The sequence below is a fragment of the Heloderma suspectum genome, chromosome 16, assembly GCF_057233095.1.
Source record: "Heloderma suspectum isolate Gila_16-S chromosome 16, 16-S_ref, whole genome shotgun sequence".
Lineage (NCBI taxonomy): Eukaryota > Metazoa > Chordata > Lepidosauria > Squamata > Helodermatidae > Heloderma > Heloderma suspectum.
The window spans coordinates 6985863-6999381 of record NC_139473.1 but is presented as its reverse complement, the minus strand read 5'-3'; the positions used below and the strand labels follow the sequence as shown (position 1 = coordinate 6999381).

General features: G+C 45.7%; 1 protein-coding gene across 1 annotated transcript in view; it reads right to left on the bottom strand.

The window, feature by feature from the left end:
* Nucleotides 1-13519, bottom strand: part of APPBP2 (amyloid beta precursor protein binding protein 2) — a 50941-nt gene that overhangs the window by 24457 nt on the left and 12965 nt on the right. The gene's annotated exons all lie outside the window — the stretch shown is intronic.

Below are 13519 nucleotides of genomic sequence, written 5' to 3'. Positions count from 1 at the left end.
GGCGCCTCAGGCTTTTAGCTTAACCTAGCAATTTATCTGTATGTCCCACCTTCTTTATCCAGTATGTCAACATCACTGGGCCAGAAGGTGGTAGAGTGATTTGATGTACAGTGGGCTATGTACCTCTGCATGCAGACACAAGCCACAAGACTGCAGAGGTGCACCATCGCAAGATGAAAGAACACAGAGAAGAATACACAAATGATGTTTTCTGGCAGAGTTCATTTTTAAAGAAGTGTCTCATGCCATTTGCTGAATCTAGCAAGAGTATGACCACAAAGTGAAAGGGCCAAACTAGACAGGATGGGAAAAAATTTATATTCTATTTACATATAAAGCGGGGAGTGGCATGCAGTTTTGCATTAACCGTATGGCGCATCTCCTCTTGCCGTTGTTACAAGCACTTCTCTCTAAGCCTGGCTTCAACACCAGAAGAGGCTCAAGAGATAGGTTCAGCACTCCCCTCCTGCACACTTTATTGTCCACCAGGTCTACTTTGGCCCAAAGATGCGAAGATGACATTTGCCCAGAAATTTTATTCTCATGTCCAGCTATCTGAAATATTTAGTCAGCCCTGTGAATGGCCGATGCCTAAAAATGCAATATTGGCATCTAGGAAACAGAGACATTTCACATCTTTTATTACTTCTGTAAAAACTATTTCAAGGCCTCCATATTTCCAATGCAGGACAATGAACTTGTAACTTTTAAGTATTAAAAAACTTGTTTCTGCCTCACTGCACTCTCCGAAACGGAACTATTGACTCATAGATTGAGCTCACTCCAGAATAAGTTGGGAACATATTTACCCAAATTTACAATCACAAGCTGCCAACGCACAAATACAGGGATGAGCAGCTTCTCTGATGTTCAAGATGATATCCCATCTAATTTTTTTTCCGTTGGGCATATGAGATCAGGATGTCAGCACACATTTAGCATGCAGAAATCAATTCTTGTTTTTTTTTTTTGTTTTTTTTTAAACTAGCATCCTATTAAACCTCTCTCACTCTGGTGAGAGAAAATAAAATAAAGGAGAGGTAACAGCACTGTGGCACAGGAGGAAAGATAGAGCAAAACGGTCGTTTCAAAATTGTTCAAACGTTTTTAATTGTAAGTCACCTTGAGATAATTCAAAAATAAATGTCTAAACAAATAGATATTGGCTGCACTCTACAAAATGAAAAGTTATGCCATAATGCGTGTTAGTCTTTAAGGTGCCACAAGACTCTTTGTTTTTTTCTACAACAGACTAATGTGGTTACCCATCTGAATACTCTAGAAAACGTGCATACTGGGAGCTGTCTCAAAGTGAAAACTTCTTTTTGTGTTCACTGTTTTTTGACTAAGGTCACAATCCTATGCATGTTTAGACAGAAAAAAAGTCCTGGAACCCCTGAGCCAGCATGGCTGGCTAGGGAATGCTGGGAGTTGTAAGAATTTTTTTCTGTCTAACATGTAAAGGATTGCCCCTTAAGACTGCTTCTTCCTTAAATAAAGGGGAGGGAGGAGCCATGACTTTATCTCTTTCAAGAAAAAGCTTTTTGGATTATACATTCTTTGCTCTTTGTAACACTCATGTGTGCCATTAGATTTTAACAGCTTTGTTCTCTTTGATTTGGCAAGTAAAAAGCACTTCTTCCACCAATTTTTACAGAGTATAAGCCAACAAAAAAATTGTTTACTACACTGCATGCTTTGCCGCAGTCAATCAGAGTGGGAGGTACAAGAAAGATTATTTTTGTCCAAAAATTCTACATCGGGCAAATGTTGTTTAAAGATATAATATAAAAATGCTTGAATTTTGTTATCACAGAAAACTGCCTTATATTGACTGGTTTCAGACAACATGCTAACCCACACTCAACAGTTGAGTGTGGGTTGTCGCTGAAACATGGGTTATTTGTGTTGTCTGAACCCAACTGTGCTAACAACCCATGGTTTGTTAACCACAAACAACCCATGGTTTGTTGTTGGGTTATGAACTGTGGGTTGTTTACAGTTAACAAATCATGGTTTGTTATCATGGCTGGGTTCAGACAACACGATAACCCACATTTCAACAACCCACCATTTAACGACAACCCACACTCAGCCCTTGAGTGTGGGTTATCATGTTGTCTGAATCTAGCCACTGAGTCATACCATTGGTCCATCTAACTCAGTATTGTCTATATCAGGGTTGGGACACTTTTGGCCCTCCAGATGACTCCCATGATTCCTCACCATTTGTTATGTTAGCTAGGGCTGATTGAAGTTGTAGGCCAAAACATCTGGAAAGCCACAAGTTGCCCACCCCTGGTATATCTATTGACTAGCAGGAACTCTACAGGGTTTCAGACAGGGATTTTTCCCAGCTGCAACTGGAGATGCTAAGGATTGAGCCAGAGCATCTTTTTGTACATAAACCACATGCTCTCACTGAGCTATGTTCCTTCCCATCAAATCAGGCTTCCAAACAGTCCAACACCGACTCACCTGTGGCAAATAAGAACTGCCTCCAGGCAATCAGGCAAGGATGTTTACAGGAAATGGTAGGCTCAATCCAGGCATGAAGCCAAGCTATGTTTTTGCCAGGTCTGTTACCCAGAAAACCTCCCTCATCCATGACATGATCCTGGATGAGGGTGCAGACCTGGCATGTATTACGGAGACCTGGCTGGCCGAGGCTGCTGCTCCAACCCTTGCAGCCATGTGTCCAGCCGGATTTTCGTATGCACAGCAGCCGAGGGCTGGGGATCGGGGAGGGGGAGTGGCTGTTATCTACCGAGAGTCCTTGGTCTTCACCAGACCCCCTCTCCGGGAGACCAAGGTTGCTGAGTGCATGTACTGGAGGCTGGGCCCGAAGGGCAGTCTGGGGATTCTGCTCGTGTACCGTCCACCCCGCTGCACGACTGACTGCCTGGCCGAGGTGCTTGAGGTGGTCTCTGATGTGCGTGTGCAGTCCCCTAACTTACTGGTGTTGGGGGACTTCAACGTACATTCGGAGGCCATCCTCACAGGAGCACCTCGGGACTTCATGGAGACCATGGCCTCCTGGGAGCTGCACCATATTCTAGCTGGGCCCACCCATGTAGCCGGTCATGCACTAGACCTTGTGTTTGTTTCTGGAGAAGCGGGGAGTGATCTGGAAGTCGGGGGTATATCCACCACCCCCTTGTCATGGTCAGATCACTATCTGGTGACGTTGGACTTCTCGGTTCCACAACCCCTCCGCAGGGGTGGAGGACCCATTAAAATGGTCCGCCCCAGGCGTCTTATGGATCCAAATGGATTCCTGAACGCGCCTGGGGATTCTCTGGGGCGTGCCAACGGCCACTCGGTCGAGACCCTGGTGGGTGGCTGGAATGCCGCAATCACTGGGGCATTAGATCGGGTGGCTCCGAAACGCCCTCTCCCCCTGAACAGGGCTCGGACTGCACCATGGTTCAATCCGCGGTTACGAGCTCTGAAACAGGAGGTGAGACGGCTAGAGCGCCGGTGGCGGAAGTCTCGTTCCAAAGACGATCAGACACGGGCTAGAGCTGTATCTTCAGCCTATCACGTGGCGGTGAAGGCAGCAAAAAAGGAATATTATGCTGCCTCCATCGCGTCTGCAGAGTGCTGTCCCAGGAGGCTGTTCCAAGTGGTCCGGAGCCTGGTCGGTCCTGTGGCTCCGGAACCACTGGAGCATTCTAAGGCCTCCTGTGAGGCCTTGGCAAGGCACTTTGCAGATAAAATTGATCAGATTAGGTGTGTTACTCTGCACGCTGTGGATACAGTTAGTGAGCAAGAGGCGGCCTGTGGCAAACCGGTTTTGTGGGATCGGTTCCAGCTTCTTCCTCCTGATGAAGTGGACAAGGTGCTTTCATCGGTACGGCCGACCACCTGCTTACTTGATCCTTGCCCATCTTGGCTCATTATGAGCTGCAGAGAGAGACTGGGTGAGGGGATCAAGGCGGTGGTGAACGCCTCCCTTGAGGAGGGAGTGATGCCATCAGCCCTCAAGGAGGCAGTGATAAGACCGCTCTTAAAGAAGCCCTCCTTGGATCCTCAAGTTCTGAACAACTTTCGCCCAGTCTCAAATCTGCCATTTTTGGGCAAGGTGATTGAGCGGGTGGTGGTGGTGCAGTTGAAGGCACACTTGGAAGAAACTGATTATCTAGACCCATTTCAGTCGGGCTTCAGGCCTGGGCATGGGACAGAAACGGCCTTGGTCGCCTTGGTGGATGATATGAGGAGGGCTCTGGATAGGGGTGAATGCTCCTTCCTTGTTCTCCTCGACCTCTCAGCGGCTTTTGATACCGTTGACCACAGTATCCTCCTGGACCGCCTGGAGGGGTTGGGCATTGGGGACACCGTATTACGGTGGTTCCGGTCCTTCCTCTCCGGCAGGTACCAGAGGGTAGCACTGGGAGAGGAGGTTTCGGACCTGTGGCCACTTACTTGTGGGGTGCCACAGGGTTCCATCCTCTCCCCGATGCTATTTAACATCTATGTGAAGCCGCTGGGGGCTATCATCAGGAGGTTTGGGGTGCAGTGTCATCAATATGCGGATGACACGCAGCTCTACCTCTCATTCAAATCTTCACCAAGGTCGGCCGTAGAATCCCTGTCCAACTGTCTGGAGACGGTGAGTGGCTGGATGGGGAGGAATAAGCTGAAGCTGAACCCTGACAAGACCGAGGTACTTTTGGTGGGAGACAAGAGGAGGCTGGGGGATGTTGACCTGGTGTTGAATGGGGTACGGCTACCCTTGAAAGACCAGGTCCGCAGCCTGGGGGTCATTTTGGACTCCCAGCTGTCCATGGAGGCTCAGGTGTCAGTTGTGAGCCGGACAGCGCTGTATCAACTCCATCTGATATGGCGGCTGCGCCCCTTCCTTCCCGACCATCTGCTCCCATCGGTAGTACATGCCCTGGTTTCCTCTCGTTTAGACTACTGTAATGCGCTCTACGTGGGGTTACCCTTGAAGACGGTTCAGAAGCTGCAGCTGGTACAGAACGTGGCAGCTCGCCTGATTAAAGGCAGCCGCCGGCGAGATCACATCACTCCAGTGCTGAAGGAGTTGCACTGGTTACCAGTTGTTTTCCGGGCCAAATTCAAGGTGTTGGTTTTGACCTTTAAAACCCTATATGGTTCCGGCCCAGCCTATCTTAAGGAGCGCCTCCAGCAACACCAGACAGGCCGCTTAACAAGATCAGCCTCGGATGGCCTTCTCTCTGTCCCATCAGCCAGGACAGCTAGACTGGTGGGGACGAGGGAGAGGGCCTTTTCTGTGGTGGCCCCCACTCTGTGGAACTCCCTCCCTAGGGAACTCCGTCATGCCCCCTCTTTAATGAGCTTCCGTCGTGCATTAAAAACGTGGTTGTTCAGGCAGGCATTTGGGGTGGGTTAGGGTATTTTAAAAAATTTTTTATGGTAGAATTTTATTGTTTTAAATTGTTTTATGGTGTGTTGTACATCGCCCAGAGTGGCTGGGTGACCAGCCAGATGGGCGATTAATAAATTTAATAAATAAATAATAACTAAGAACCCAGGCCAAAGCTTCCAAAACATACAATGAGCAAGTCATGTTTTCTACAATTGTCTGTCTGCGAGGTGCTCCAGTGTCCTGTTGCAGTGGCCACTGGAGGTGAAGCAAAGGCTATAGCTACAGTTAAGGGTTAGGCAACCTGGTGCCCTCTAGATGTTTTGAATGAGAACTCCTATAATGCCTGGCCACTGGCCATGCTGGCTGGGGCTGATGGGAGTTGTAGCTCAAAACATCTGGAAGGGACCAGTTATGCTTGCCCATGCTAGAGTCTGCACATTCAGGTATCATGCCAAATCATGCTTAGCACAAACCATGGTTTTCAAAACCTTCTTCAAACCATGGTTTCAGGTTCTGGTTACCCAGTCAAGTACAAACTATGATTTGTCAATTCAGACATCACTGCACCAAGCTTCCTTTGCCATGGTTTAGCACAGTATCTGAACTAAAGCATAATAAATTATTAGTTTCTCTCCTCCTTTCAGGGAAAATGACATATTGGTATGTCTGGTCAAATGGATCTTTTAAAAAGTGGATGGGCTACTGGTTTTTATGTGCTTTTTGACAAGGCCATTTTACATTACTATGCTCTATAGTCTATCGTAATCCTCCAGTGTTCTATTTTGTTATATAGAAACCATATTGCCAACACTCCTGCATTTATGCTTACTTGTACAGCAACCCTGGCAAATTACACATTTCCATGCACCCTTAATTGTTCTTTTAAGTAGCCAGAAGCTGTGTTTGATTGTTCAGTAATTGTGCATTGTAAGTGCTTATGGAGTTCCCTATCATCTATTAGAAGATCTGCAGGGAAGAGGCAACCTTTGATCCAGACTGCCAACCTAATTGGTTGGCTGCCAAGCTTTTATGAGAACGATTCCCACGAAGACTACTGAACTCAAGGAAAGTTTAAGAAGTTGTTTACTTAGATGCACTGCACTTAATTCCAAAAACTATATATCTTTACTAGCCTCTGGGGGATGGGAGAAAAGGTAATGAGAACATAACTAATGCTTAAACATCCACAATGATTAAATACATTCTTACAATAAAGAGTAGTGGTAACAACCCAGCCAAAAATAAGAACACAAGGCTGCAAACTTAGGAGTAAGTCCCACTGATTGCAATAGAACAATGTGGCCATAATGTCCTAATATCATCAAATCATGCATATGCTTGTGGCCTTGCACGCTCCCTTCTAAGGTTTCCTTTAGAAATGGCATGGTGTTTTCCGCACACTGGGACTAATCCTGGTGAACACTACCCAGAATTGACGTGTAACCCTGGCTCACAAACTCACTTCAAATCGTGGTTTCAAATGATGGTTAAAGAGGGTAATCGCGGTTAGTGTTGATGCATACATGATGCTAAACCAGGGTTAAAACATGGGAGAGGGGAGGAATTTGTACACGAGGGAGCGTGAGCCCATATCCATATTCTCACTTGGGACTAACTGGAAGGATCATGCCAATAAATAGGAGCGAACACTATAAAACATATTCAGCGATCAGAACAGTAATTCTGTTATACTAGATCAGCGTCCCCTAACCTGGTGCCCTCCAGGTGTTTCGGACTACAACTCCCAGCAAGTTATGGGACTTGCTGTCCAACACATCTGGAAGGCACTGGCTTGGGGAATGCTGATCCAGATAATTGTCAGGAACCATGATATATTATGTATAAGCTGTTACATAGCACAAGACTTGGGTTTGTTTACTAGGTCAAAAGGCTGCACTTTACTGAAAAGAAGCATAAAGGGTCTTGACTCATAATTGGCCATTTTCACTCTCAAGGAACAAGCTGTATTGGAGGGCTGATTTGGTCTTTAATAACCTTATTAGTTCTGAGAGCACAGCATATTGCTACTAATCTCTTTGCTCAAGTATGAAGAAGCATGCTGAAGCTGGCTGGTGGAATTCCAAAGCTATGGGATAGTATCCAATGTTAGTCCTACGGAGAGCAGACCCAACTAAAAGAATAGGACTTAAGTCAGTTTTAACTTCATTTCAGTGGGTCTACTCTACATAGGACTAACACTGGATACTACCCTATATATTCAAGTTGGATGAAAAACCAGCTGACTCGGCATGGGGAAAAGGGGGGCATTTTTAAGTGAAGGCAAAGACACAATCTAGGATTTTGATTCTTTTCAAAAATTTAGTTGTGTTCCAGAGAATCGTGGGGTTCCCTGGGATTTTATTGGGGAATCTTCTGTTTTCTTAAATATGAGTTTGCCTTCAGAAGACCCTACTACCCTTCCTTTATTTGAATGTGCAGCTTACTACAGACTGCACTCTCCAGACATCTATTTGGATATTCGGTCACCATACACTTACATACATGCTTGGGTATCAGTGAGAACTTACAGATGCCTTTGAATGCATTCCAGCTTTGTATTAAAGCACCCAATTTTATTTGGGTAAAAGAGGAAAATCTCATTCAAATATTTTTTGTGTTTGCCCTGGGAAACATGGGCACAAATTAAGCATATAGGACCTTTTCCCACAAGAACCTGCCTGGCTACCAAGGTCCTTTTGTGCACTTACCACGAGGTATAACAACATTATGCATGGTGTGGAGAAAGTGGAGAGGGAGACATTTTTCTCCCTCTCTCATAATAATAGAACCTGGGGTCATCCCATGAAGCTGAGAGTAGGAGGTTCAGGACAGATAAAAGAAAGGGCTTCTTCACACAGTGCAGAGTTAAACTATGGGATTTGCTACCACAAGATGCAATGATGGCCACCAGTTTGGACGGATTTAAATGGGGACTGGACAAATTCATGGAGGAAACGCTAGTGATAGCTTCTAGTCCTGATGGCTCTACGCTACCTCCAGTATCAGAGGCAGTATGCCTATGTACACCAGTTGCTGGGGAACATGGGCGGGAGGGTGGTGTTGCACTCCTGTCCTGCTTGTAGGTTTCCCCATAGGCAGCTGGTTGGCCACCGTGTGAACAGAATGTTGGACTAGATGGATCCTTGGTCTGATCCAGCATGGATCTTATGTTCTTATCCTCTTGAGAGGCCATTCAGGCTGTGATCTCTGACAGGGCTCTTTTCAATTGTGGCAGTCCCTCCCACCCCGCAACTCTAGAACAGCCACCCTAGGGAACTTCAAGCACTGTATTTTGGCACTAGGTGACCATCTTTTAATTTGCCCAGGACTTTTAAAAGAATAGTTTTAGGTACTGTTTTGATCATACACTGCTTCTATTTTCTGATGTTCTCTACATTCACTGCCATTTAAAAAATGTTTTAATACACATCGGCTGCTCAGAGAGATTTTTACCTGACGAATGGACTATATACCACCTATGAATAACAAACTCTGTTCTCCAAGTGTGGATTCTTATGTAGCCAAAATGGCACCCACCCACGCACCCCAGAGAGGTATCAGCAGACTTGGGGGAACCCCAAGCTTTGCAGAAGTACAAAATACTTAAGGAAAAAAAACACTTAAGGGTGGAGGAGAACCAAGAACATTCCTACATGAACAGCGAGCATGCTCAGTGACATGGGACGCTCGGTGAGTGTTTGGGGTGGGAGGATGGAAAAATGGTGAACAGTTGCACTCCATACTGCAACATTTTCCTGTGGATTCTGCTTGTAAATCCCTCAACTAAACAGGTAACTATTAGGACACAGATGTTCACCTGGTAGGTCACATCCTCACTCAAAGGTGAACTGCTGTCACGGCATCACCATTTTCACTTTTTGTTTAGGCCCTCCCAATCCAGCCATCTCAGGGTCTCCACCATAATTTCCCCCTAGGTATGGACCCTGTTCGGTATCAGTTCTTTCACCACCCATCCCATGTAGCCTTGTTACTCTGGACATACTAAGCCAGGGGTGGGGAACTTCAGGTGAAAGGCCCCGATTCAACCATTCAGGGGTCTCCAGAAGGCCATAACCGCTTTCCCCATCCCTTTACCCCCAACCACTGACTGTTTGTCCCAGCCTTTGTGCAGTTCCCCCCCCGCCCCACTCTAAAAGGTTGAAATGCCTCTGCTAAGACTGAGTTACTGCCAGTAAGAGCCTTAAGTAAAATATGCTGAAAGAAAGCAAATTCCAAGGAGCGCTGCCCCTGTACCTGGGGCAGAGTTGGGGGGTGGGAGCACACAGCACATGGCTAAACATGTGTGTCAGCAATGAAGTTGTGTGTAAGGCAGCACGGGGCAGGGGTGCGCAATGCCTGGAAAAGGGTGGCAAAAGTGCTTGCAAAATTCTGTGGAGGAACACCATTCAGAGGCAAGAACGTCCGTCAGCCTCCTCGGCCAAGCAAGACACCAGGAAGGCTAGAGAGAGACTCTGTGAAGAGACATGCTGATTCAGAATGGATTTGTCGAGGGAGACTGCTCCCGCAGATGCTAACCATCCCACGCCTTATTTGGGAAGCAATTCTGCTTCTTTTTAATCGTGTTTTTCTGTATGTGGCCTTAGGAGGAAGATATTCCTTTCTCTAATGTCAGTGCTGGATTAGAGCCCCAGTCCAGCTGGCTGCACGCACAGGACTCGGTGGAAAGGTATATGTATGGCCAGAGCTGGTGAGGGGCAGGGACAGGAATAGATGGCAGAATAAGCTTATAGGGAAGGGTAGGGGGTTCTGACCTCAAAGGCTGGAGAAACACTGGATTAAGGCTAACCAAGATGTCTGTTTAACCAGGAACTGAATCCAGGGCTCTTAAGTCTGCTTCAAGCCCTGGTTAAGCAGGAAACCTAGTTACCCTCAAACACAGTTCATGTCACTGCTGATGTTACATTTCACAGCAGGCAAGGATGAAGGGGAGGAGTTCACTGGAACAAAGAGACACACATACATTCCTTGTTACATCTGCATAAGAACTCCCAGAAATGCCTGCAAGCCATCCAGTTTTGCAGACTATTTCCCTCTGAGCAGCTGCCACTTCCCTCACCAAATCTCCAAAAGTTTAAAAGAAAAAAGAAAAAAAAAAGAACTTCTCCAAGCTTCAAAAGCAGTTTGAGGGACTGCAGAAAGAGAAGATGACACAAGAACTCTGGCAAGCATGTGTTTATCTATTGTCTCACTGGATTCTCAGACACAGAATAAATCGGAGGTGCAGAACTTCTGGCCAGGGGTCCCAATCCAGCTGCGTGGGGTTCCCTGGATAGCTACGCCACTTTCCCCTGGTTCCAACTCCTTTCCCCCAACCAAAGATCATTCTGTGGTATCTTGGCATTTGTGCATCCCTCCCCCTGCCCCGCCCCGCCCGCAGACTTCCAAAAGGTTGAAATGCCTCTCCAAAAGGTTAGCTTCTGGCAGTAAGAGCTTTATGCTAAAACATGCTGGGATTTTTGGCCCCGTGTACAGTGATGTGAGGAAGAAAAATTTCCAGAGCTTTATTTCTCCCCTGGAAAATTTTCCATTTCATAAATGCAATAGTAAAAATCAATGTGTGCCAATTGCAAATGCAATAGCAGGCAACCTTGGGAGTTTCAAAGGTGTCATTAATGTTTTCAGGTGAGTATCCGTAATATACATGAGAGAATACATGTATGTCATTAAAAGACATATATGTCTCTGAATCAAATGGAAGTAATAAATAGTGACCGTGAAACCAAAGGTGCCCCAACAATCTTTGTGGAAGAGAGCTGAACAATGGTGAAATAGATGAGTGGTTGTCAGCGTATCATGCACATGTCTGTCGCCTGCTAAAATTAGTGTGTCAACAGTTTTCAGTATCTGTTTTCTTCCTTAAACTGAAACAACATAAGAGAAATACATGCTACTGTCTTTAAATTTGTATAAGCATTCCAATAAAATTTACTACATAATATAACATTTAAATCACATTAAGTGTGCTTTAATTTTCCCCCTCAAATATTTCAGGTCAAATTTTTGTGGTGTCCTGGAACAAAACATTAAGATGGTGTCATTTGTATAGCTTTGTTGTTTACTAAGTACAAGTAAAATAAACATGCTAAATTAAATCTCTTTTGAGCAGGGGTGGGCAACACCCTCCAGGTGTTCCGGCCTACAACTCCCATCACCTCTAGCCAGCATAGCTAGTGGTGAGGAATCATGGGAGTTGTAAACCAAAATATTTGGAGGGCCACAAATTGCCCACATCTGCTCTAGGGCACCAAAACATTTTTCGATGAAAATTGGACAGGTTTCTATACAAATGATCCTATGGTAATTAACCTAATTTGCATTGAGATATTTTCTAGAAAATTTTCCAGTTCGAAATTTTCCAGAAAACCCACATCACTGCCTGCCTACCACTGCAACACAGCCCCCGAGAGCTTCTCTCCGAAATGGAATTCAGCACTTTGGCTGAAAGAGGTTAAAGAGCCGTGGTGCAAATAACGTTTGGGCAAATTTTAGGCTTACAGGATCTACTTTGCTTTTTGCTAGGGCCCTGTCCTCCACTAACCGGAACGAGGTGCAAAACAGTGGCTCAAGGAGGCAGAAAAAGAACTGGAGGATGTGCTTTTGAGCACATACTCAACTCAGGAATTTGTTTTCAGTACCAGAACGGGAAAGGGCGCCCAAACCACCAGCAAATTTTCTTTATTTCAGCAGCCTCATTCAAGAGGAGAAAGGCCTTTTTATGGTTGCCATTTTTAAACCTGTGGGCGCCAGAAAGCCTTGCTAACCTACTGAAATTCACCCAGAGACCTACAAGTAGATCCTGGTCTACCTTCTGCATGCCCCCGTGTAAATGATAACCACATTGGGGAAACATTAATATATACGACCTGACCAACATTTAGATCAGGGCTGCAGAACCTCTTTCAGCCCAAGAGATGAATTCCATTCTGGAGAAACTCTCAGGGGCCACATTCCAGTGGTAGGTGGGGCCAAAATCAAAAGGGGTGGGGCCAGAAACAGCCAAGGTACCAGCCTATTTTAGCTTAAAGGTCTTGTTGCCAGCAAGTAAGCTGTAGGAAAGGCATTTCCACTTGTTAGAATGGGAAAATAACTGTACAAAAGCCAGAAAACCACCAAAGAATTGGTGGTCAGGAGAAAGGTGCGTGGCTATCTAGGAAACCCTGGAGGGCTGGAATGGGAACTCAGGTCTGATCTAGATGGAAGACCACCTGTGGACACACACACACACCACTCCCCAAACTGGATGCTGCACTATGGCTGAGGCAGTCAGGAAACAAATGTTCAAAATAATTAGAAATTGAAGCCATTCCTTGAATGCACAGTATTAGCCCTTCTCTGCAGCTCCCTGATGCTCTCCCATGCTACAAGCTCCAAATGAAATCCATAGCAAGAAGAATCCCACTGACTTCTCTCTACAGGATTAGAGACTTTAATCATAACTCCATGTTGCTATTGCGAGAAGAGAGCAACGTGAAATCCCCTCTCAGCTTGTTTTTGCTTTGCTTTTCCTAATACAGTGTTGCCTTTTTTGGATAATTCATATGCATCACCATAATCCTGCCTGTGCCAGTTTTTATTATTGTTATTATTCCTTCACAACCTCCTAGTCCTATTTCGCAAATAACTCCTGCTCGAGAAACAAAGAGAATACGTTACAAGAGGAAATCCATTTAGCTGGCTATAAAAGGGTCACAGAGAAATGGAGGGCCAAAACACATGTACCTAAGAATATAAGAACTGGGTCAGAGAAGGAGGCCATCTACTCAACAAGGACTAGTCAGAATCTTCTGGATGCTCCTAAACAGGGCAATGAGAGAACAGGCCTCCCTGGTATGGGGCATTCAAAAGGTACCTCGCCTTTGTATGCACACAATGTTATGTTGAGTTTATAGATAATACCCACTGAAACATCTACTTGAATTTATCTAACCCTTAAAACATACACACAGCTCTAAGTCAGGGGCCATCACTACATAGATAGCGGAGTCCGTTGGTGGGGAAAGCTATAGCTAAATGATAGAGCACATGCTTGGCATGTAGAATGTCCCAGGTTCAACTCATAGCATCTCCAAGTAAGGCTGGGAAAAACCCTAACATGAAACCCTCATAGCCAGGGCCAGTCAGGGTAGACTGGCCTTCTGCAGCAAC